Below are 24116 nucleotides of genomic sequence, written 5' to 3' on the forward strand. Positions count from 1 at the left end.
GATAGTTCGGTATAAGATGGAAAAACTGTCAAACCATATGAAAAAATTAATACTGCTCCCGTACCTAAAGTGATTTACGAGACAAAAAATTAAAAATATAGCAAATGTATGACAAGATATGTATCATTAGTCATGAAATAAAACAATAATTAAATACTATTCTCTTCCTCTTAGTTTGGCACAAATCAGGAAGCTACTTGGTGTTAAGAGTTGGCTTGGTATAGGGAAATGAAAATCTTCTACATCGCTGTATAGTGTGTACTTGGTTATTCTAGAAAGCAATGTCTCGTATTTTCATAGTATTAAAAATTAATATATACACGTCACCATAATAATTTTCTGGTAAATTTTGCTATGGTAACAAACCGCCTTCAAATTTCAACGGCTCACAATAACAAAGGTTTATTTCCTGCTAACGTTAACATATGTGTCTTCATTCTGGACCCTGTTGAAGTAGGAGGCCAGATCTAGGCTATGCATTTTCATGGCAGAGAGAAAGCAAGGGGTTGGGAGGAGCACATAAAAGCCTCTTAGAGCTTCCACTTTGAGTGGGAATATGTCGTTTTACTCGCTCTTTCTTGGTCAGTGCAGTTCAAATGGGTACATCTCAAACTGGAAGGTACTGCAAATCACATGGCAGGGGGCAGAGCAATATGCTGAATGAATTGTTAGGGAAAACGTGATAATCTGTCACATACATTATGATCCAAACATTCTTTTCCTGAGTACACCCAAAAATGATCAAAGTCACATTAAAGTCGAAGGTACCGGATTTTTATGCAGCATTCTTGGCAATGACAGGGGTCTGGAGACAAACCACACGTCAGTTTCTAAGAAGACACACAAATTGCAGTCAATGTTCACTTTGCGGTATTATTACAAAAGCGATTAGAAGAATTGAATTAATGTGCAAAGAGTTGTCTGAATGGATTTAAAAAATACAGAATGCTTGATGAGAAAGCAGGGTGAGATGTATAATGTATTATATGTATTTTTAAAATATACGCACACAAAACATTTTATGAAATAAAGTAAGCAGAAAAAAGACTGCACACACCCATAAGGATAATATTGCATCAACTGAGGAATATGATTAACCCAATGTTATGCTCCTATGGTACAAATAATTGAAACTATTTCAAAAAATTGTATCGCACAAGGATAGTCTCTGACCCAATGAAATTAAAAGTCAATCACAAAAATAACCAGATAATTTATATATTTAGGTATTTAAAATACAGCATATATCTTAACATATATACATATAACAGAAATCGTAAACTATAAGGAAAATCTAGGACACCAAATTGGACACCAAACTCTAGATAATGCTACATGAGAAGAAATAGGACAGGGGATCTATCTCATGCAGTTGGTTGTCGATATATCCAGCTTACATTTGTCTTATATTTCTTTGGTGTATTTTTCACTTATAATTTTTGAATTTAGGATTTAATAAAATAACCTTAGAACAATAAATATATTTTTTTTAAAAAAAGAAAAAAAATCAGTGATTAGGCTATGAATTAAGGAAATGGGGACTGAGTGATGTATGGCCTTTACTATGTTGATGGATATTCTGTCTAAACCTACTTTGTTGATGGTTTTTACCATGAATGGACATTGTACTTTGTCAAATGCTTTTTTTGCATTTGCTGAAATGATTATAGGGTTCTTACCCTTTCTTTCATTAATGTGGTGTATCACGATGATTTGTGAATATTGAACCAGTCTTGCAACCCAGGAATAAATCCCACTTCATCTTGATGAATGACTTTTTAATGTCTTGTTAAATTCAGTTTGCTAGTATTTTATTGAGAATTTTTGCATCTATTTTCATCAGGGATATTGGCCTTTAGTACTCTTTTTTAGTGGGGTATTTGTGTGGTTTTGGTATTAGGGTGAAGCTGGGCTCAGAATGAATTTGGAAGTTTTCCTCCTTTTTTCTGTTCTTTGAAATAGTTTGAGAAGAGTAGGTAGTAACTCTTCTTTAAACATTTAGTAGAATTCACCTATGAAGCCATCTGGCCCTGGACTATTGCTTGTTGGAAGTTTTTTGATTACTGATTTAATTTCTATTCTGGCTATCAGTCTGTTCAAATTTTCTGTTTATTCTGTTTCAGTTTTAGTAGTTTATATGTTTCTAGAAATTTAACCATTTCATCCAGGTTAGGCAACTTAGTTTTTAATATTTCATGATTTTCTCTTATAATTGCTTCTATTTCTCTTATATTGTCATTTCTCCTCTCTAATTCACGATTTTAATTTATTTGGGTATTTTATCTTTTCTTTTTGATAATTCTGGCTAGAAATTATCAATTTTATTGACTTTCTTCAAAGAACCATCTCCTGGTTTCATTGATCTATTTTACTGTTTGTTTTTTAGTTTTTCTATCATTTATTTCTGGTCTAATCTTTATTATTTCCTTTGTTCTACTGCATTTAGGCTTCATGTGTTGTTCTTTTTCTAGATCCTTTAGTTATAGAGTGAGGTTGTTTGAGATTTTTCTTGCTCCTTGATGTAGCCCTGTATTGTTATATACTTCCTTCTTAGGACCGCTTTTGCTGCATCCCAAAGGTTTTGAACCGTTGTGTTTTCATTTTAATTTGTTCCCACGTATTTTTTTTTTTTTTTAATTTCTTCTTTAATTTCTTGGTAGATCCATTCTGTGTTTAGTAGCATGTTGTTTAACCTCCATGTACTTGTGGTCTTTCCAGATTTTTTCTTGTGGTTGTCTTCGAGTTTCATAGTTTTGCTGTCAAAAAAGGTGTATGGTATAATTTCAAGATTTTTGTATTTGTTGAGGGCTGTTTTATGACATTCTGGCGAATGTTCCATGTGCACTTGAAAACAATGTGTATATTCTGCTGTTTTAAGATGGAATGCTCTGAATATATCTGCTAAGTCCATCTATTACAGGGTGTCATTCAAAGCCATTATTTCCTTGTTTATTTTCTGTTTACATGACCTGTCCATTGATGTGAGATGTTAAAAGTCCCCTATTATCATTGTATTATTAATTAGTTCCTCTTTGTTATTGTTTTATGTATTTGGGTGCCACCATGTTGAGTACAAAATACTTACAATCATTGTATCTTCTTGTTGGATTGTGCCCCTTATTATTATATAGTGTCCTTCTCTATCTCTTGTTACATTGTTTGTTTTAAAGTCTAGTTTGTCTAATATAAGTATTGCTACTCCAGGTTTCTTTTAATATGTATATGCGTTATAGATGTTTCTCCCCCCTCCTCACTTTCAATCTGCAGGTGTCTTTAGTTCTAAAATGAATCTCTTGTAGGCAGGATGTAGACGGGTTTTGTTTTTTTTAACCACTCTGACACCCTATATCTTTTGATTGGAGCATTTAGTCCATTTACATTCAAAGTAATTATTGATAGATATGTATTGGTTGCCATTTTATTACTTGTTTTGTGGTTGTTTCTGAAGATTTTCTCTGATCCATTCTTGTTTTTCCCTCTTTCATGTTTTGCTGATTTTCTTTAGTGATATATTTGGATTTCTTTCTTTTTATTCTTTGCATGTTTATTAGTGGTTTTGACATATAGTTAACATTAGGTTTATATATAACCTCTTCTGCAAATAACAGTCTATATTAAGTTGAATGTCATTCACGTTGAATCCATTATTTTCCCCTCTCCTCCCCACATTTTACGTATATGTTATGATATTTTACACCTTTTTGTGAGTGTGAGTTCCTTGACAGATTTTTACAGAAATATTCATTTTTACTGCTTTTGGGTTCTGCCTTTATACTGTCATTTTTGGTCTCTCCTTTCCACTCAAAGAGTTCCCTTTACTATCTGTTGCAGGGCTAGGTTAGTGGTCACAAACTCCTTTAGTTTCGTTTGTCTGGGAAACTCTTTATCTCTCCTTCTATTCTGAGTGATAGCATTTCTGGATACTATATTCTTGGCCACAGATTATTCCCATTCACCACTTTGAATGTGTCATGCCACTGCCTTCTAGCTTGCCAAGTTTCTGTTGAAAAATCTCCAGTTAACCTTATGGGTTTTCCCTTGTAAGTTAAGGACTTCTTTGGCTGCTTTTAAGATTTTTGTCTATATTTTGCAAATTTCATTACAGTATGTCTTGGCTTTGGCCTGTTTTTGTTGATTTTGATGGGAGTTCTCTGTGCCTTCTCAATCTGGATATCTGTTTCTTTCCCCAGATTAAGAATATTATCAGCTATTATTTCTTAAATAAATTTTCTGCCCCCTTTTCTCTCCTTCTTCTGGGACTCCTATAATACAAATGTTATTCCATTTTATGGAATCACTGAGTTCCCTAAGTCTGTCCTCATTTAGTGTAATTCTTTTCTTCTCTTTTGTTCAGTCTCACTACGTTCTATTACCTTCTCCACTAGGTCATTAATTAGTCCCTTCTTGCAACCTGCTGTTCACCGCATCAGCTGTTTCCAATATCATTTATTACATTCTTCATATCTGTTTTTTAACTCTTTTATCTCTATGGTAAAGGTATCATTGATGTCTTCTATTCTTTTCTCATGCTCAGTATGTATCTTTATGATTGTTGCATTAAATTCTCCATCAGGCATGTTACTTATATCTCTTTTGCTTAGATCTCTGGCTGTGGCTTTATCCTGTACTCTCATCTGGGATAAATTTCTCTGTCTTTGCATTTGATCTAAGTCTCTGCCTCCTTCTCTGTGTTAGAAAAGCCAATTTGTCTACTGTTCCTGAAAGTAATGACTTTATGAAGAAGAGGTTATATTGTGCCCAGACCCAGGCACTTCAGGAAGTGTCTCCAGTGTGTATTGTGTGCCCTCTGCTGTTGTCTTCTGGCTGCTCTATCCTTCAGGCCAGTTGTCTGCAGAGGCTCTCCTCACTGGCGGTGGGAAGTGTTTGGTCCCTGGCCTGAATGTGGGAAGTTTTAACGAGGTGTGCTCTTGTCTGCTTGTAAAATGAGACTTGTCACCACCTCCACCAGTATTGAGGCCCTGCAAAACTCTCTAGTCAGAGATGTTGGTGCAAACAGGGGTTTGTGCTGGTCTCCTCAGGGAGGGGCCCTCTTTGCTGAGAATGAGGCAAGCATGTCTGAGAAGGGCAGTGCTACCAGAGCACGCTATGGGTGGGGGTGGTGAGGCTTGGTGTAAGCAACCTAGGCATGTAGCATCACTGCCACACTGCTTCTCACAGGTGTTTCTGTGTTTATGCTGATCAGTGGGGGAGGGAAATGGCACTTGGCCAGTTCCTTTGTTCTCACAGAAGTGTCTTCATGAAAACCGCCTCTCAGGGACATGCTCCAGGAAGAGGTAATAATCTCCCCAATGTGTGCCCCAGGTACTCTTCAGATCACTGTTTCCATACTGTCTGCTCCCAAGTTGTTTGCCTGCTTTTTTTCCAATAGTCGTGTAGTGCCCTCAGGGCTTTTCCCCGCCAAGCCCCCTGACCTTTAAAACTCCATGCTTTAAGTCCCTATGGTTGCACAATAACTCTTGAAATTCAGTCTCTTTCATCTTCCAAGCCAATGAATTTGGGGAAAGTTTCTCCTTGTGTATTTCTCTGTGTGTTCCTCTCTTTCTTGGCCTTCTCTAAGACCAGAGTCCCTTCCCCTCTGCAGCACCCAGGATCTGTTTCTCCCTTTAACCACATCTCCACACTTCCTACCTTCTTCAATGTGTCATCTTCTCTCTCTTTAGGTGTGGAGTTTGTTCTGTTGGTCTTCAGGTGGATTTCTGTCACAATGTGACAGTTATCTAGTTGCATTCATGGGATAAAGTGAACCTAGGGCCCTCCTACTCTGCCACCATTTTCCTGCTCCCCAGGGGATTGAGTGACAAGATTTGTACATAGGCTTGAGAAGTAGAAATGCTGAGGTACAAAAGAGCTCCAAAAACAAATCTCTAAAACATTAGGTACCTGAATTAAGTTGGAATCTCCCATGTTTCGCTTTATTCAGCTACCTTTAGTCTATTGCCTACATTCATGTATTGAGTTAGAATAACACACATGACCCCTGACATTAACTCTGTTCAAATTACCCTTGTAGTTCAGATTCAATATGACCCTGTTGCACAGCCATTTAATGCTCTTTTTTGTCTGTTTTGGCTCTCTCTTATGCATGTGTGTGTGTGTGTGTGTGTGTGTGTGTGTGTGTGTGTGTTCAATGGCTTACCTTATGTGTGACTTATGGTAAATATATACTGAGAAAATAGATATCTTCAGAGGGAGCAGAATTATTTATTATGCAAATAATTTTAGGTCTGATTGATACCATCTATCACCTGCTCTAACTCCTCAAGTTATAGGTGAAAGAGGAGGCTGAGCAAAGTGACCTGGCTTGGTTAAAGTCACATACTTACTTAATCAATGATAAATTCAGATTCCCTCAAGTCTTTTGTCAAACCAGTGTTCTTGCCTCCATAGCAGTGGGTTTCAGTTAAAATTCTCCATAGTACTAGAGTCCTTCAAGAAGTACCTCTAGAGACCAAGAAGATGGCCCTCCAGCCCCTCCTCCTAGTTTTGACCTGGAAAGATTTACTTTATACTGGATTTTTGGAAATTATTTTTGGACAATTTTTTTTTGTTAAATGGAAAAATAAACATTGTTTAACTTAATGTATTTCCTGTAATTCCACAAAATTAGGGCATTAATTATTCATTTAATTCATATACTACTATTCTTAATAAATGCAACTTTTGCATTGTTGCAAAAATCAATTGAACTTTTAGTATGTGGCAAATGTTGTGTAAAATTCTGGAGCTACAATGATAATCAAGACATCTGACTTGAATTTCCTCTAGGGAGGGATAGGGGAAAAAAGGCAATTGAGGAAGACTTTAAAATCAGCATGAGATACACAAAGGAAGGCCACTTTGCCTAGCTAAAATGTTCAAGGAATGATATAATGCCAAAATATGATGGATAAAGGATACAGAAAAAAGTAATTGGAATAAATGGTCCAAGTGAAAGAAAGACTAAAAAGATTCTGAAGCATGTAAGACCAGAGCATATTTTAGGAGGACCTGGATGTCTCAGTCGGAAGCATCTGACTTCAGACTTAGGCTTAGGTCATGATCTCACCATTTGTGAGTTTGAGCCCTGTGTCAGCCTCTGTGCTAACAGCTCAGAACCTGGAGCTTGCTTCAGATTGTGTGTCTCCACCTATCTCTGCCTCTCCCTCATTCATGCCCCCCCTTCTCAAAAATAAACAAACATATAAAATTTTTTTTAAAAGTAGAGAATATTTTAGACGCTAAATCAATTCTGAATAGGTGTGGGAGAATCTAGAATTGTGGAGTAAATCATGTGACATGGAGAGCACAAATATAGGTTTTACCATGAGACTCATGGGGCTGGAGTCCTGGATACACAGTGTGAGTTTGATAACATACTTTAACCTGTCATGTCCACTTCTTCCTCTTCAAGTTGCGTTAGTAATAGTACTTTCTTCATAAAATTTGACAATGCTACAATACACAACTAAGCATGGGGTAAGTCATTGAAATAATGAGATATGGATGTGTAGACCGATAAATTTAGGTTGGAATCATGGCTTTGCCTCTAAATAACAGCACAACCTCAGTTGAGACACTTGACTCCATGGCTTTTCAACGTCTTCATATGTATAATGGATGGAAGAACAGTATGTTATACAGCTGCGTTATGTTAATTAATGAGTTTTATATGTTCAAAGTACCCACATAAAATTGTCACATAAAGCAGCTCAACACTTTTTATTTTAAATTATAGGTATGTATATGTATGTATATATGAGTGTATGTATGTGTATATCTATGTACGTATCTGCTTATCTACCTACCTACCTACCTACTTACCTAGAAAGCTGATCTCATATATTATAAGCTAGAAGAGGTAAAGAAGCATTATTGAGGGGTACAAGTTAAAATAATATGGTTAGAAAAGACCATGCTGAAAAGATGACATTTGAAGAGATAAGGAAAAAGCCATACAGATATTTGGAGTATGGAATAAAAACATATACCTATATATTTCTGTCTATATAGGTAGGCAAGTACAAAGTTAAATGGAGGTACCCAGCATATTTAAGAAGAGGTAAGAAAACCAGTGTGGCAACAGCAGAATGAGGAGACTAGCAGCATGTGACAAATTCTGAGAGATATGATACAGTTCATGGGGGAAATGGTGAATACAATGCTTGGGATTAAAGCCATTATAAGGACTTTAAGCAATTATTATAAGTGAAAAAGGAAGGTATTGAGGGTATTGGAGTTTTATGGTGAAAGAGGAATGGTCTCAATCATTAGCAGCATGGTTGGAAACCAATTAAGGTGGAGGTCAGTGGGGAGACTGGTAAGGAATCATTGCAGTAATCCCACAAAAAAGGGGAGGGATGCTTAGAACTAAGATGATAGCAATAGAAATAAGGAAGGATGTGCCTGGACCCAGGATATATATTGAGGGTAGAGCTGATAGTACTTTTCCACATGTTGGATATGGGAAAATGGGAGAGAAGATCTTGTAATAAAACAAACTGTGCTAGGTTTTAAAAATGGTGCCCATAGACTCTTGCAGACATGACACTGTATAAGCTCTAAACCTAGGTTTTAAGAAGGCTTCCTTTCTTACTGTTTCTGGGATCCCTGCACTACCACTATGGGGGAAAATTGGGCAAGCCTGTTGGATGAAGAAAAACACATGCCTCAATAGCTCTCATCCCCATGACAGCCAACCAATCTCCAAATGCAGGGCATGAAGCTAAACCACAGATGTCCAGTGACTAGCAAAAAAATCACCCAACGAGCCCAGCCTCATTTGCCAAAAGACAGAATTTGAACTAAACGGTTAGGTAATTTTTTTAACCACAAAGTATTGAGGTAGTCTGTCATACTGCAAGAGATAATGTTACAAAGGATCTATAAATTTTTTGCTGGATTTGGATCGGAATATCACGGTCTCCTACAGATTGTATTATAAAGTAAAATTGTCTATTATTTATAAACCAAAAAAAATTGTTTCTTTACATATGATCCCCAAAGACCAGAGGATTATGGGACATCTCAATAGCACTAAGATATTACACACTGATGTGTGTGGTTAAATTCCTATCAATTGTTTATCGTAAAGTCAAACTATAAATAATTCTCAATACATGTTCACACAACTATATATTCTGAGTTACTTCTCTCCTACTTGTCTGGAAGACTTTTCCCTGTCTTCTCTCTCTTTATATTTTTAATAACTCTTTCTTAATTTTTACTCTCAGTTGATGACTTCCTTCCAGTTTCACTTGGGGGTAGGGGGAATTCACAAGAAAACTTGCATTATAAACAACTGACTCAACTGCCCAACTTTTGGGATCTTTGTTTATACACCTTGTTTTTCCTTACATTATGTTATAATGGATCTGATCTCAATCTCTGTGTGAGACAGAGACTAGCCCACCCATTGGCACACAAGATCATATCTACCCTCATCTTTCCCATTTCTTCTTCATTGAGTTTCCTTTTCTAATTAGGTCTTACTTTAATCTCCACTTTTCAAATCACATTCTCAAATTTAAGAAGTAAGCATAATCAATTTTACAATAAGTATAAATTATTTAATTTTTTTGAATGAAGATGAACTCTGATGAGTATACAAACAGATCAGATTCTTTTAACACAATTTTAATTACTATTAATAAAAATAAAAATAATAAAATATTACTTTACCATTATTTTAATGAGGGCACTTATTCTCCTACATAGATTCACCCTCACAATACATACAATTTTGAGAAATTATTAGCATTTTCAAGATAAAATATTTTATTATTCAAGACAACTTATTATGACATTTTTAAAAGGAAATACTAGACCTTGCTTTTCTAATTCCTTCATATTTTTATATTTATTAAATTTAAAAACATATTACTTTTGTCTCTTGTCCTTACAAAACGGTTTTCTAATGCATCTAATTAGAACTCATGGAATTATATTATACACTTAGCAACACAGGTATAATAGATGCCAGCTGCAAGGTTTTGAACTTCAAAGTCTGGAATTTAAGATTTCTTAAATAATAATTTACTTCTGGCTTTGCAGAAATGATGCTTATGTTCCTTCTAAGCAATAAACATGGTACTCCCTTAGATAATTCATTAAAGGTTTTACAAAAATATTCTCATTGAATGCCCTGGAAATTTTTATTGGCTACCTTTTCTTAAAAAAATAATTAATTTTTAAATTAAAGTTCTCCTTTGTTCTTTTACATAATCTCTTTATTAGGTCGTTTAATGTCTTGAAGCATGTTAGAAAAATATTTTCCAAGATGACCTTCCCTTTATTCTCTGGCAGGATTTTCTGGTGTAGTAGAGAGTGATGATGTTATTGCTTGAAGCAATATTCCAGCTGTGCTCAGCAGGCAGGAGAATCTCAGTCTAGACACACTTATCAAGTTTGTGTGCATGTGCAGCATTACAGAAATTGGATGATGTGTCCTGAAGAAGGCTATGACTGATCAACAGTTTAGTGATGTGATTGGTGCTGGCTTTTCTAGGACAATCCTGAATTAAAATATATTTCTAAAATTTCCATTTGAATAAAATTCACCTCACTGATCATATATTTTGACAACTGGTTTAGAAAAAAATCTACCTCCTATATTTAAGAAGCTCAAGAACATTGTCCCTTAGGTAATAACATCACAGCTGTACTACAAAAATTAGCATGACTAACTGGTGGTAGAGAGATACGCTATATTTGCTTCAGGTAAAACTGGAAATTTATATACATCTTTTTCTGAGAGTACTTAGAAATCAAATAGCCAACTGACATGGAGGCTTGTGGAAGTGTGGATATTTTTGAAAACCATGGAAAATGTTTTAAAACAGCTATTCTAGAAAAATATACTTGAGACACAAGAGAAACGTACATGGAATCCATATTTAAAAATCTAGAAAAAATTTAATGGCAGGGATTTAAATTGAATAACTCAGCACTTTCCATAATCTTATATAAAATATACAACCTGGAAGAAAAGCACAATAAGCAAAGAAAGGCTGAGATGAATTTTGCAGAAGCTGACAAGAGAAGAATGTCAAGGAACTACATATACCATAGTATAAATCTACTATTGTAGTACCTGATCATGAGATCAAAATAGTTGAAGAAATCAAGTCAAATTTAACAGTAGTGTGGGTGAGAAAAGTGATGTGTTTCAAAGAACTAGAGTTTACAAAGAAGATGAGCAGAATAAAGTAGAAAGAGAAAATGAGAGAAGCTGAAGAAAGAATTTGTGGTCAGAGGAGGAACTGTTGTTTTTGAAATATTCATGGTTGAACAATATTAAATAGTAGTGAAATGCAAAATGGGTGTGCGTTTAAAAATAGTTAAAATGGGACAGAAATGAAGTGGTTAAACATGATGAAATAAAGAATCTTTGAAAACAGGGAATGGAAAATATAGAATAAGTAGGGGGCTGCTTGGGTGGCTCAGTCAGTTAAATGACCAACTCTTGATTTCTGCTCAGGTCATGAACTCTTGGCTTGTGGGATCGAGCCCCAGGTCAAGCTCTGCACTGACAGCGTGGAGCCGGCTTGGGATTCCTCTGTCTCCCTCTCTCTCTCTGCCCCTTCTCTGCTTGCTTGTGTGTCCTTTCTTTCTCCCCCTCTCTCTCTCAAAAATAAATAAATAAGCTTAAAAAAAAGAATAAGATGTTAATAATTTTCCAAAAATGGAAGACATTATTAAATATAGGGCAACAGCTATCCTAATAACAATGGTGACTGAAGGACATGCCAAATGTTTCCTCTAAGTTTCTGAATTGGAGCAAAAGGAAAAGGTTCTTTAATAAAATAGTGAAGGGCACAGTAGCACTGAGGGGGTGGGGGGGAAAGTTTTCTATTGATTCAATAAACAAAATGGCATTTTGTAACAAATTGGGGAAGGTTGAAGAAGAGTGCAGTGGATTCTGACAGTGACCTGATAGGTTTAAATGGTTCACAGTCCCACACCTACCCCAGATCCTCTGTAAAGTGCAAAACATCTAGGATTATCACATGCCCAATGGGGATAACTTAATATAACTGCAATAAGAGCCAAAAAAATCTGCATAGAACCACTCCCATGAAGGAAGGACCACTCCCACTACAGTACTGAACGTAGTACAGTCTAGAGCCCAACTAGAAGGTGCAGCATAAAGTTAAAAAGAATTGCAACATCACCGGGTGGCACCTGGGTGGCTCAGTCAATTAAGTATCCAACTTTCGCTCAGGTCATGATCTCACAGTTCGTGACTTTGAGCCCTGCATTGGGCTTTGTGCTGACAGCTCCGAGCCTGGGGCCTGCTTCAGATTCTGTGTCTCCCTCTTTCTCTGCCCCTCCCCTGCTCACACACTGTCTCTCTCTTTCTCTCAAAAATAAATAAACGTTAAAAAAAAAAAAAAAAAAAAAAGAATTGCAACATCACCAAAAAAAAATCAAAAGGCTAAGTCCTTGAGGAGGACCACTCTACCCTGAATAAACAAGAAAGGAAGTCACAACTTCCTCAGCTATTATTTCAAAGGATATATATCCATGTACAGAATCCAATTACAAAACAAAACTAGCCAATCCTAAAACAGTATAAGGACATTTGTTAAATTCAGACCAATCTTTCTCCAAACATCACTATGTCACTAAGCCCCTCTTTTGCACATAAATGTATAAATCCTGTTGGGTTGAAAAATGGGAGGAAAAACATCTAAAGAATATAACATTTACAAAACTATGTTACTTAAAATGAAGTTGAATGAATTACTATTTAGCAGATAGGTATAAAAACGCTGCCACACACCAGGTTGGCTGGGGATTATGGTACATCATATTATGTGTTCATAATTATTTTCTCTCCATCAGTGCTTCATGGCAGATGGGATATTCTTATCTGACTTTTCCCTTGGCCATGTGACTTGCTTTCTTTCATGGATTTTGAGCAGACCTGAAATGCAATGGTCAAGCAGAAGCTTTACCTATATTCTATTCATGTAGTTTCCCTGGGGCCCTCTTCATTTCTCCCCATCCTGAGAACAAAACATCTTCTCCAATCCAGTTGGAAAAGCAAAGGCCTAGTGACCTACAACTGTCACATGAACAGGAAATAAATGCATATTGCCCTAAGCACCAAGATACTATATTTGTTTTGTTTTGTTTTTGTTGTTGTTTGTTTCTTTGTTTTGATACAAGTGTAAAAGCTGACTAATCATGGATTTATCAAAGGATTACATAAATTATAGTTATACTAATGTCAAGGGCCTCTTTAAAAGATCAAATGGGACAATAAGAGCTAGTTCTGATAGCCATTACCACTAGATTCTGTCAGTCAACATGCCTCTCTCCTACAGACAATCATTTATCTACAGAATTCAAAGACTTGGAGTGTAGTGCCCTATCTTTGCTTTTCCATTAGATTTGTTGATATATTTTTTTGTGGTATCAATGATTCACACTGTGATACATTTTCAAATGTATTTTTGATATGAAGCATGTTCATTTCTTCTCCCTTTATCCCTTTACCTAGGTATTAATGTGACTAGCATTTTCTTATTACATAAATTAAGTCACTAAAAACCTTGAGTTCATAAGGTATCACACGGCTATCTTTGGGTGATTAAGTTTTATGGAAAATTGTTTATGAAATTTAAGATGTATTAACTGATTTACTATAGGAAATGAGAAGAAAAGATAAAGCAAACAAAAAATTAAAGATGCCTATAGTTCTACTCTCTACTACGGAAATATTGGAATGAATTGTTCTGTCTAAAACGGGGATAATATTCAATGTGATGCACTTAAAAATATGTGCCATAATGACTTATCAATTAAATATATTTCTATTGCATTTAGATTTCTAAATTGACTTAACTTACCTAGCCATTACTTATAATTTTGTACTATGGTCATTTGAGTTAATTAGATAAATACTAAAAGAGATATTTTTGTTGATTTAATAAAAGCTTTGAAAACGCTTTAAACTTGGTTGCTATTATATATTTACCTCAGAGAAATTTCTTAATGTGACTCTCAACTATGTCTACCATGGCTGTCGCTTAATATTTATAACACACAGAGAGAAATAAATAGCTCTGATTATTTCTTCAAGTCGTAGTAATGAGACACTGGATATGGGTCTATTGTACTTTTAAAGAATCTGTTAGTCAATAGACCTTAATATTCTCTCTCCTCTACATACCTAAAACACCAAAATTGCCAGAACTAGCTATTGGCATCATTTTACTGAACTTGGATAGCCCAGGTTCACACAAGGGTTAAAAAAAATATATTGTTGGGGCGCCTGGGTGGCTCAGTCGGTTAAGCGGCCGACTTCGGCTCAGGTCATGATCTCGCGGTCCGTAAGTTCGAGCCCCATGTCGGGCTCTGGGCTGACAGCTCAGAGCCTGGAGCCTGTTTCAGATTCCGTGTCTCCCTCTCTCTGACCCTCCCCTGTTCATGCTCTGTGTCTCCCTGTCTCAAAAATAAATAAAACGTTAAAAAATTTAAAAAATATATATATATATAGTCATATTTATAATGAAATTGAGCTCAAGATCTTGCTAAACAAGCTTGCACATTTTAAACTTAATCAAAAGACAAGATCAAGGTAACAACAATTTTCCATAGTACCTCTATAATATCTCGTTTCTAATACCACGGGAAGCTTTATTTGTCAGAGAATGGTCCTGAAAACTCTGTGTAAGGAAGGGATAAATATCAAGGCAGTAGAACACATGAAGTTCTCTCGATTTCTTCTTTTATTGCCATGCCCTGCATTTTCTTTGTATGTGGAAAAAAAAAAAAAAAACAACAAAAACAAAAACAAAAAAGAAAAATGGCTTTCTAATCTTTCTGCTTCAAAAAAGTACTTACATAGAGATACTTAAATACAAACTGAGGTTTCTTTCATGACTACATTAAATGTGACATCAGTCTACTTTTTCCACATAACAGAGTGTTCATTAAAGTCTGCAAGCTGCTGCAACAGAGGTCTTTTGTCAAAGTTTCTGTGCATTCCCCCTTTGGCTTCACATTTTTAATTGGTTTAAGCAAAAGAACATAATCTCTACCTGGTAACAGGAAGATATCCAAGTTTCATATTAGCTTTCTTATCTCTAGTGGCTATCTCTAGCAATGCAGAATACTAACGAACAAAATATAAGGACCTCTGTGGCTAGAAAAAAAAGGGAAAGATGATCTTCGTTTTTGGAAAGTTTTACCCCTAGACCACATGGCTCCATACAATTTTCTCTAGTGTGGTCTCAAACATATTGTAAGTAGACTTCCAATGAGTTGAATTCTTTTTGTTAAGGTGTTATATTGCCAAGCTTTCAGAGTAATGCAGCTGGGTTTAAAATTTTTGGCTTTTTAGTCAAAGCTGAACAGTGTCCATAGATTTTTCTGAGCCACTTCCAACATACAGTAGCAGCTGCTGTGTTTATGTACAATACCACTGTGCAAGTGGCAATTAAACTACAAAATTCTAGATACGTACTTGGGAAGCAGCAGGCAGCCGGCACACAACTGGCATTGAGCTAAAACAGAAAAGATGCCTACTTTGAAAATGTAAGTCAAACTAACAAACTTCATGCTGCTGTGTACATAAAATGGTGGGTAAAAACCAACACCATTTGATAGAACAGGACAAGCATCTTTAGGATGAAATATAATGGGTTTCTCTTTTCTTCACTTTCTCCACATGTGGCTTTAAAAAGTAATTACCAGGAGCATGAACTCTTTTGATACATTATAAAACAATTAGTACTTAACATTAGTATCTTATAATAAAGTATCATTTTAGTGCATGTCCTACACTGCAAAGTCCTAAGACTAATTTTATAAGGGCAGATGAATTTGAAATTATTATTGGCTTTGATTTTAACATTTGGAGCATTTGAATAAAAATGCCAAAATACCTCTGATGAAAATAAAAGGCAATTATAATCAGAGGCATTGCACTCACTGGGTATTTCCTCTTTGAAGTTCTAGATAGAGTGTAAATTTTCTTGAAAAGTACCAGCTTTAAATCTAGTAGATAACACCTTTCAGTGTCTATCACTAACTCCAAAAGAAGTTTTAGATGTGGCGCACTGCCTTCCAGGATATTAACCAGGATAAATGTAACTCAAGTAAGTCTATTTACTCTTAATTAGCAAGGTCAAATGCTGTAAAGTTCTATATACTGTTAAACAGATCTTTCTATGTTTTAAGGAAAGTGTACTATCTTCTCCAGAACATTTTGGACAAATAATTTATTTTTATTAAGCAATGTTTTATTAAAGACTATAAAATAAATGTGTTTTTAGTTCATACTTGTTCTGTTAACCAATGGAAAAAATAACCTTAATACAAGAATAAAAAATGTGTGATAATACATTAACCTAACATACAAAAATAAACAAAAGATCCTAATCTTTTTCAAATGTTTCAAACACTCCCAGAGTTCCAGCTATTACTTCTATTCATAGCTCAAATCGGTTCTGACACTCCAGAATATCACTGAATCCCCTTGATTTTAATATCAAGACCGATGGCAAGGTAAAATATGGGGAATGTCCCCCACCCCCCGCAAAGATTCCAGAAGAAGAGAGATTTGATCCTGTTTGAATGACTCATTAGCTGTAAAACCTGAAATGACCATTAAACTAGTATAAATCTGGGATTCCGTTAAATAATTAAACCTATATCCCTCTCAGGAGTGCATAAAATGCCTTCTCAATTAGGGGTGTATTAATGTACAGTGCACGTAGGAGTGTTGCTGGAGAAATATCACATCAGTTCAGATCGAGACTCTGAGGTTAGAAGCCATGTCAGATCTAGTCACCGCTGCCTTCCATATCTCTGGTCATTGAAGAGGTACTCAATATATATTTGATGGATATATGCTGGTCATTGAGGAGGTACTCAATATATATTTGATGGATAGAGACTGAAACATTTCATATTTGGAAGGTACAAAAGTTGTACAACTTTGCAAAGTTGTATAGTTGCAAAAGATAATTTTATGTTAAAATAGCATTCATATATTATGCAGTAAATTGCAATATATGAACTTCTAAATAAAATGGGAACTTCAAAGATATTTTTCATTTACAGTGATTCTTATTGCCTTAAGTCTTAAGACTTCTCAAGAAATTTAAATTTGTACTTGGGATGAAGATTACTATTAAACCATCAAAACCCACTTTTCTGTTATTTTATATTAACTGTTTCAAGTGGGATGTCCATCCAGCAATCAAATTCTTTAAGCTCCACATTAATGAGCCTTGTGTTGACCAGTAGGTAATTCACTTCTTCCTGGGCACACATGAAGTTATAATAGCAAGACCCCCTTCTGATGAGACCATGTGACTAGTCTGGGACATTAGAACTTATGTATGACAACTTCTGACCCAGCCACAGACCCTTGAGCATGCCTTCCCACATTGGCTCATTTTCAAGTTAGACAGAATCCAGAGTTGGGCACAAAGACTCTGAGGAAAAATGGAAACAAGGATGGAAAGAATCAGTGTCTTTGAGTCACTACATAGAAGAGAATCATCCCGATGACTTATATAAAAAGGAACAGCTGCATTTGTTTGAGCAGGAAGTAAAACTCTGTTGTATTAAATTAACTGGGATGTTTAGTTTCCTTTGTTTCCATGGAATAGCTTACCCAACCATAAATAAAATAGAAATTTGTATCTACAAACAGGGTGTTAACAAAATGTCATTATGTGTCATTGGCTTAGTGTTCAGGTAGTGACTGATAAGGATTGTTACACTGAATCCTGGAAAGATCTATGTTTTGTTTATCAGCAAAATTTTGGTAAAATTGTCCACTTTGATAGAATGATTATATGTCTTTCTGCTAGAAGGTATAAGGTAAAAGGTTGGAAAATAACGTCACACAACCAACTTGTATGGGTTGGTTGATATTGACTATTTTTGGAAAAATATGATGAGAGAGAGTTGAGTTCAGGAAGAAATCAGATGGCTTATAAGTAGAAAGACTAAAGAAAAGTTCTATAGATTAATTACTTTTCAATGTTAAAAATCAGATTGTAACTACATCTCAAAGAGTTGAAAGTAAAATTTTAAAAGCCTTTGAACAGCATAGGACCACAGATACTTTTCGTTAGCGAGGTAGTAAAGATCTGCTGTGGTGTGTCTGGAGAGAGAGGCATTGGAACAAGAAAGCAATGAGATAAAGGATATTTAAAGGTTATGTTTAACAAAGAATTTTAGGATTGGTTATTAAAATATCTAAGTGATTAGAACAAACTCAGTTCTAAGGAAAATGTAATGACTAAGGAACAAGGAACCCAGGCTAAAAAAAAGTCTTTAATGTGAAAATGGCTTGAAATTGATTAATTAATTAGATTGTTGTAAAGACCCTACTTTTATGCAGTCATCAGGCTCAACTCTTCAAATGAAGGGTTGTAGGCTGTGAAAATAAAGAGGCCATTGACTTGAAAGGTGGGGAGAGGCTCCTCATTATCCTCATTAATTACAGAATTACTTGGAATCCTGTTTTTTTTCTCCTAAGCCTCTGCTGAGGCTTCCTAGGAGGAAGAGAAGGGAGCCTTATTCCTGCTTCACATACAGCCTCAACTGACAATATGGGGGTCATGGTTAGCTAGTTATTACAGGTAACTGATCAAAGTCCTGACTCTCTAGTGGGCCTCCTCTGATGCTCTTCCACTTGGGGAGGGCATGATACACCCCATTTCTGCCATGTGGAGGATGAAGCCTAGTTCCTCTCTGTGATCTCCAATGACACTGTTGAAAAAGGTTCATGGTGACTTCCTGGTAGAGGTGAAAATCCCAATTCCCTACATAGCCTTCTCTGACATTACCCTAGCAGGGCATGGGGTATTTGGATCACCTCATCACAATGTGACAAGTGTGGAAATCCAGGTGACTCACTGGACCTTTGCTGTTGTGGGTATAGATGGGGCTACACATTGTTTATGGGGTGTATGGCTGGAACAGGACAGTACTAGCTAAATATTTTCTGTATCGTTACCTTTCCTGACCATCTGGCTTGAAAGAACAGAATCTTGTTCTTGGCCTATATTGCATGCACCCATTGGCATTTCTGGGCTACTACCTTTCCCTTCACACTCCAGGTTATAGGAAAGCCTAGAGAACTCACCATCATCACATCATTCCTTGTGTTCTTGAAGTCCCTGGCTGGTTTATACTCTACTCTACACCTTTCAGAGTCTTCTTAAATAATATACAGGGATTTTAGTTGTACTTAATGGGAGGAATAGGAAAAATTCTGTCTACTCCATCTTCCTGGAAGCAGAAGTTGTAAATGATATTTAACGTATTGTCATACGTAGTGTTATTTGTATGAGAATGTTTGAGCTCAGAAAAGAAATGTGATGCAAGTGAATCATTTTATAGTTGAGACACCTGAAGCTCCAAAAGGTCAAGGGGATTGCTCAAAAGTTCTCAGGGGTAGGGTTATTGCCTTTATTGTGCTCTGTGTTGCTTCAAGTCCTAATGCAGAAGTGTCTAAACGATAAAGCTTTCCTATATTCTTGATGTGCCATTGTACAGTTTTCTACCATGATATAAATTTGACAATCTCTCCTTATAATTATGTCAAAAGATATGCTATTGGCTGTATTCTAACTTAAAATGTTGAAACTTTCAGGCGAATTTTTATTATCATCTTTTTAACCATCATAAGCTCACTTAATGATTTTTTATTGAAAGTAATTCCATTTTCTGTGCCAAAACACCAACATTAACTTTATCCTCTCATTTTTTTAAATGTTTATTTTATTTTTGAGAGAAAGAGAGAGAGAGAGAGAGAGAGAGTGAGAGAGAGAGAGAGAGAGGCTGGGAACGAGCAGGGTAGGGGCAGAGAGCGAGTGAGACAAAGAATCTGAAGCAGGCTCCAGCTGTCAGCCTAGAGCCCAATGCAGGGCTTGATCTCATGAACCATAGTTCATGACCTGAGCCGAAGTTGGACCCTCAACCAACTGACCTACCCAGGGGCCCCTATCCTCTCACTCTTAAAATTCAACCTTTCTTCTGTGTTCTTGTATGAGCAATACAGCTCAGTTTATAAAAATCATATAAATAAAAATAAATAAATCCAAACTACAATCTCCTTTTTAACTAGTAATCTGCCATCATTATTGAACCATCTGGATTTGTTGCTACCATCCATTTTTCAAGTGTCCTTTTAACCCTGCTTTTCTTTTACTCAACTGCCCTCTTTCTGACCTTCAACTGATTAGTCTTTAGCCCCTCTGACCTTTTATCTACTCTTGTTTCAGACATTTGGGGTTACACGTCTACTCTTCACTAACTACAGATAAAATGGTATTATTTAAATTAGGCTTCAAAACGTTATTTTAACCATTATTCTCTGTGGAAAAAAAAAAATAGTGAGCATACACTCCTTTAGTTCTCATGACCAGCCCCTGTGGTACATACTCTATTTATCAGCACTAAAATTCTACCTCATTGTGTATCTGTTGAATTAGTCATTATTGTTATATGTGACACACTGTGTCATTTATTTGCTCATCAATATTTCTTTTGAAACTTTTCACTGAGGATCAATCTTCTTCCCAAATTCTTTATTACTGTTTTCCAGTTTTTTTTCTATTAGAAGTAAATCCCCAGGGGCGCCTTGCTGGCTCAGTTGGTTGAGCGTCCAACTTCGGCTCAGGTTACGATCTTGTGGTCTGTGAGTTCGAGCCCCACGTCAGGCTCTGTGCTGACAGCTCAGAGCCTGGAGCCTGCTTCGGATTCTGTGCCTCCCTCTCTCTCTGCCCCTCCCCCACTCATGCTCTGCCTCTCTCTCTCTGTCAAAAATAAGTAAACATAAAAAAAAAAAAAGTAAATCCCCTTAGTCTTTGTGTAAAGTGGCTTTTAATTTCATCTATTCTTGTCAAGTCATGGTTTTATTGTACATTCTCTCAGCAATCTGAAGATGTTAGGATATGTTTGTACCCTATGGAAATTTAGTATAATAAGCATACTAAATACTATGTGTTACATGCTACTATTTCACTGTATTTATCTGTGTTTTTAAACATGTTCCAATTTGAACCAAGTTTACTTCACAGCTACCTTATTTCTCCAACTTATATTGTATTCAATTGTCTCATACTGACATAGTTATCATTTTGCTACTTGGTCTGCCTTCACACTGAATCAAAGAGCAGTGTAGATACGTTCAGCCCTCCACCTCCTTGCTCTAACTCCCCCTGAGTCAACTGAGAAAGTGCTTGGTGACAACAGCACAGAGGAAGAGAAGACACATGCTCTAGACTATAATGCAGTAAAAATTTATACAATATTTTCCCAAATGGTAAATGGCTAATCTTTCAAAGAAGCCACAACAATGATGTTATTATTCTGGCAGTGAAAGAAGGGCTATGGCAATTCAACTCACCTCACAATACAAGGTATGTGAAGATAGCATATTCAACTGGATGGGAGTTACATAGTAAGCCATGATCTGTCTATACTTGCAGGTGAACATGACTGTTTTCAACTTGATGTAGTTTCCACAAGTAACATAGGACATGGTTGTGTTCTGTTGTCTTTCTTTTTTTAATATTTTTTTTAATGTTTATTTACTTTTGAGAGGGAGAGAGAGACAGAATGTGAGCAGGGGGAGGGGCAGAGAGAGAGGGAGACACAAAATCCGAAGCAGGCTCCAGGCTTTGAGCTGTCAGCACAGAGTCCAACGCAGGGGTTCAAACTCACCATACCATGAGATCATCACCTGAGCCGAAGTCAGATGTTTAACCGACTGAGCCATCTGCGCATCCCGTGTTCCGGTGTCTTCTGACATATACTGTTGTCTTTGAAAAATCTACAGGTAATCTATTAAGTCTGACTATTATAATAAGACAACTCACTTTGTTTTTTGTAAAGTCTCTCTGGGATATGTATAGAAATGAATTTAAAAAATTTAAAAAAAAAATGTCAGGACTTCCTAAACTTCAACAATATGATTACATGTTTCATCATCAACTATGAATATTCTCAGTCACTATTTTCTTTGAACATTATCTCCCCTAATTCTACCTATTTTATCCTTCTGGGACTGTTTTTATTCTTTGGAAATTCTCATTTTGTCTCCATGTCTCCTAAATTTTCTTTCATTTTTCCTATCCCTTGATCTTTCCTTTTAAGCAAAGTTTATAAAAAAAAAAAAAAAAAAATACAAGCCTTGATGTTATAGTCTTCAATAGGCTCTACCCCCGGGATGTCACTTATGAGGAAAAAATAGACAACATTCAAGAAGGAGAACCTCTTTCTGCTCTCTGGAGATAAGTCAGTCTTGATTTAAATGTACAATTACTGGCACTAACTTCCTTTCAAATTTAGAGTGATCTTCAGTGTTGGTGCACTTTGTGACTTTTAAGAGAGAGTAGTGTTCTTTTCCCTGAAAACAGTAACTCATCTCTCTGTAGCGTCCTTTTGTTTGTTTCCAAGGCAAAAATTGTATACTATACAATTAAACAAAAGAGTCAATTTCAAAATACTAGCATGCAGCCTTAGTGGTTTTAATTTAATTTTTCTTCAAGTTAAAATTTAAGTTTTGCTCGTTTATAATTTGGTGTTCTATTTCCTCCAAAATTTCTTTTCCCGTATTTGAATGGAACTTAAAAATATCTCAAAGTATTTACTTCATGATTAAGGATATAATGATTAAAAGCAAACAAGAGCAGATGACTGCTCTGTTATCATGAGATGAATCTACAGAAGCAAATTTTTTAATGACTCAGCAATTATTGCTTAACTGTCTGGATACCATAACAGATGCACAGCATAAGATAGAATTCTCTGCTTAGTAAGTTCAAGAGGACTTTCAATTAAAATAGAACAAACTATATAAAGACTGGGATGCTAAATAAAAGAAATGTGCCTCTTGAACTTCACCAGAAACACCTTTAGCAGGTAAGCAAGGTAAAAAAAATGCATCTTTTTCCTCATCATATACACATGGAAATGCTGCAGATACTACCTTTAAGTTTTTCCATATGTCTCCATACTACCCTCAAATTCTTGAATACCCCAGAAGAGCATTCTAACGGAAGAACAGTGAAAAGGAGGTTAAAAAAAAAATATCTTACATAATCCTAAGAAATTCCCCGCATTTTAACCTTCATCTGTACCCTCCACTCTTCTCCCAATCCTTTCTTCATTCACCCTACACAAGGTTATCCCAGGACTTGGACGGTTTTATTGCCTGCTTCTCTGTGCATTTTCTTCCACCTAAACTGCAGTGTGTACAATTTTCCTGAGTATGTATTGGGAGACAAGTATATGTTGATTTTTCTTTAAAAAAAAGTATCTAAATATAAGAAGCTATTTCTGCAGAAATTAAATAGCCTTTTGCTTTCTGTTCCATGGTCAACTGAAAGTAAAGATGAAGTGTTCCATTAAATCTCTTTTTAATCGTATAAGTGCCCTGATGAAATTGTTTCACTATACAAAACCATTATGTTAGACACAAATTAAGGCATACACAAGACATTACAATGGTATTTAAAGTGAAATATTTATGAAGTGATTTAAATACTAATGACACAGCATTCCTAAAGGAGTCACAAAATTAAAGGATAAGAGCATTCCACACCAGCACTGCAGCCCATGAGTTTGTTGCATGTTGCATATATTGTTTCTCATTATTCAGTTCTTAGAAATGTAGCCAGGAGGTAGAAGAGAAAGAGGACATAGGGGAGTGAAGACTTGTATCTGAAGGACATCCTCTCTATGTACCCTTGAATGTTAGTACCCATCCAGCAGCACACAGTCTGTCAAGAACCCACTTGCATAGTAATTTCAACTCTCTAGGACAAAATCTTGTCCTTTGTATTGGGGAGAATGTTTACTGCTTCAGATAACAATAAACCAACTTCAGCACAATGTTACCATCCAGAATCCAACCTGTTTGCAACCCTCTGCCCTGCCGTTGTCAGCATGTTGGTGATCTACTTCTTTATGGTTGTTAAGATGGCTAAGGAGGAAGGAGCTGGATGGCTTTTATTAGAAAACTGACCATAATTGTCATATCTCTACAGCTTTTTTTTTTCTAAAATTAAGTAAAGTAATTCTAAAGAACAAAACCAGAAATTACTAAAATTGAATTAATATACTGAATTAATGCATTT

This window comes from Panthera pardus, unplaced genomic scaffold, assembly GCF_024362965.1.
Source record: "Panthera pardus isolate Hobbes unplaced genomic scaffold, ASM2436296v1 HiC_scaffold_13, whole genome shotgun sequence".
Lineage (NCBI taxonomy): Eukaryota > Metazoa > Chordata > Mammalia > Carnivora > Felidae > Panthera > Panthera pardus.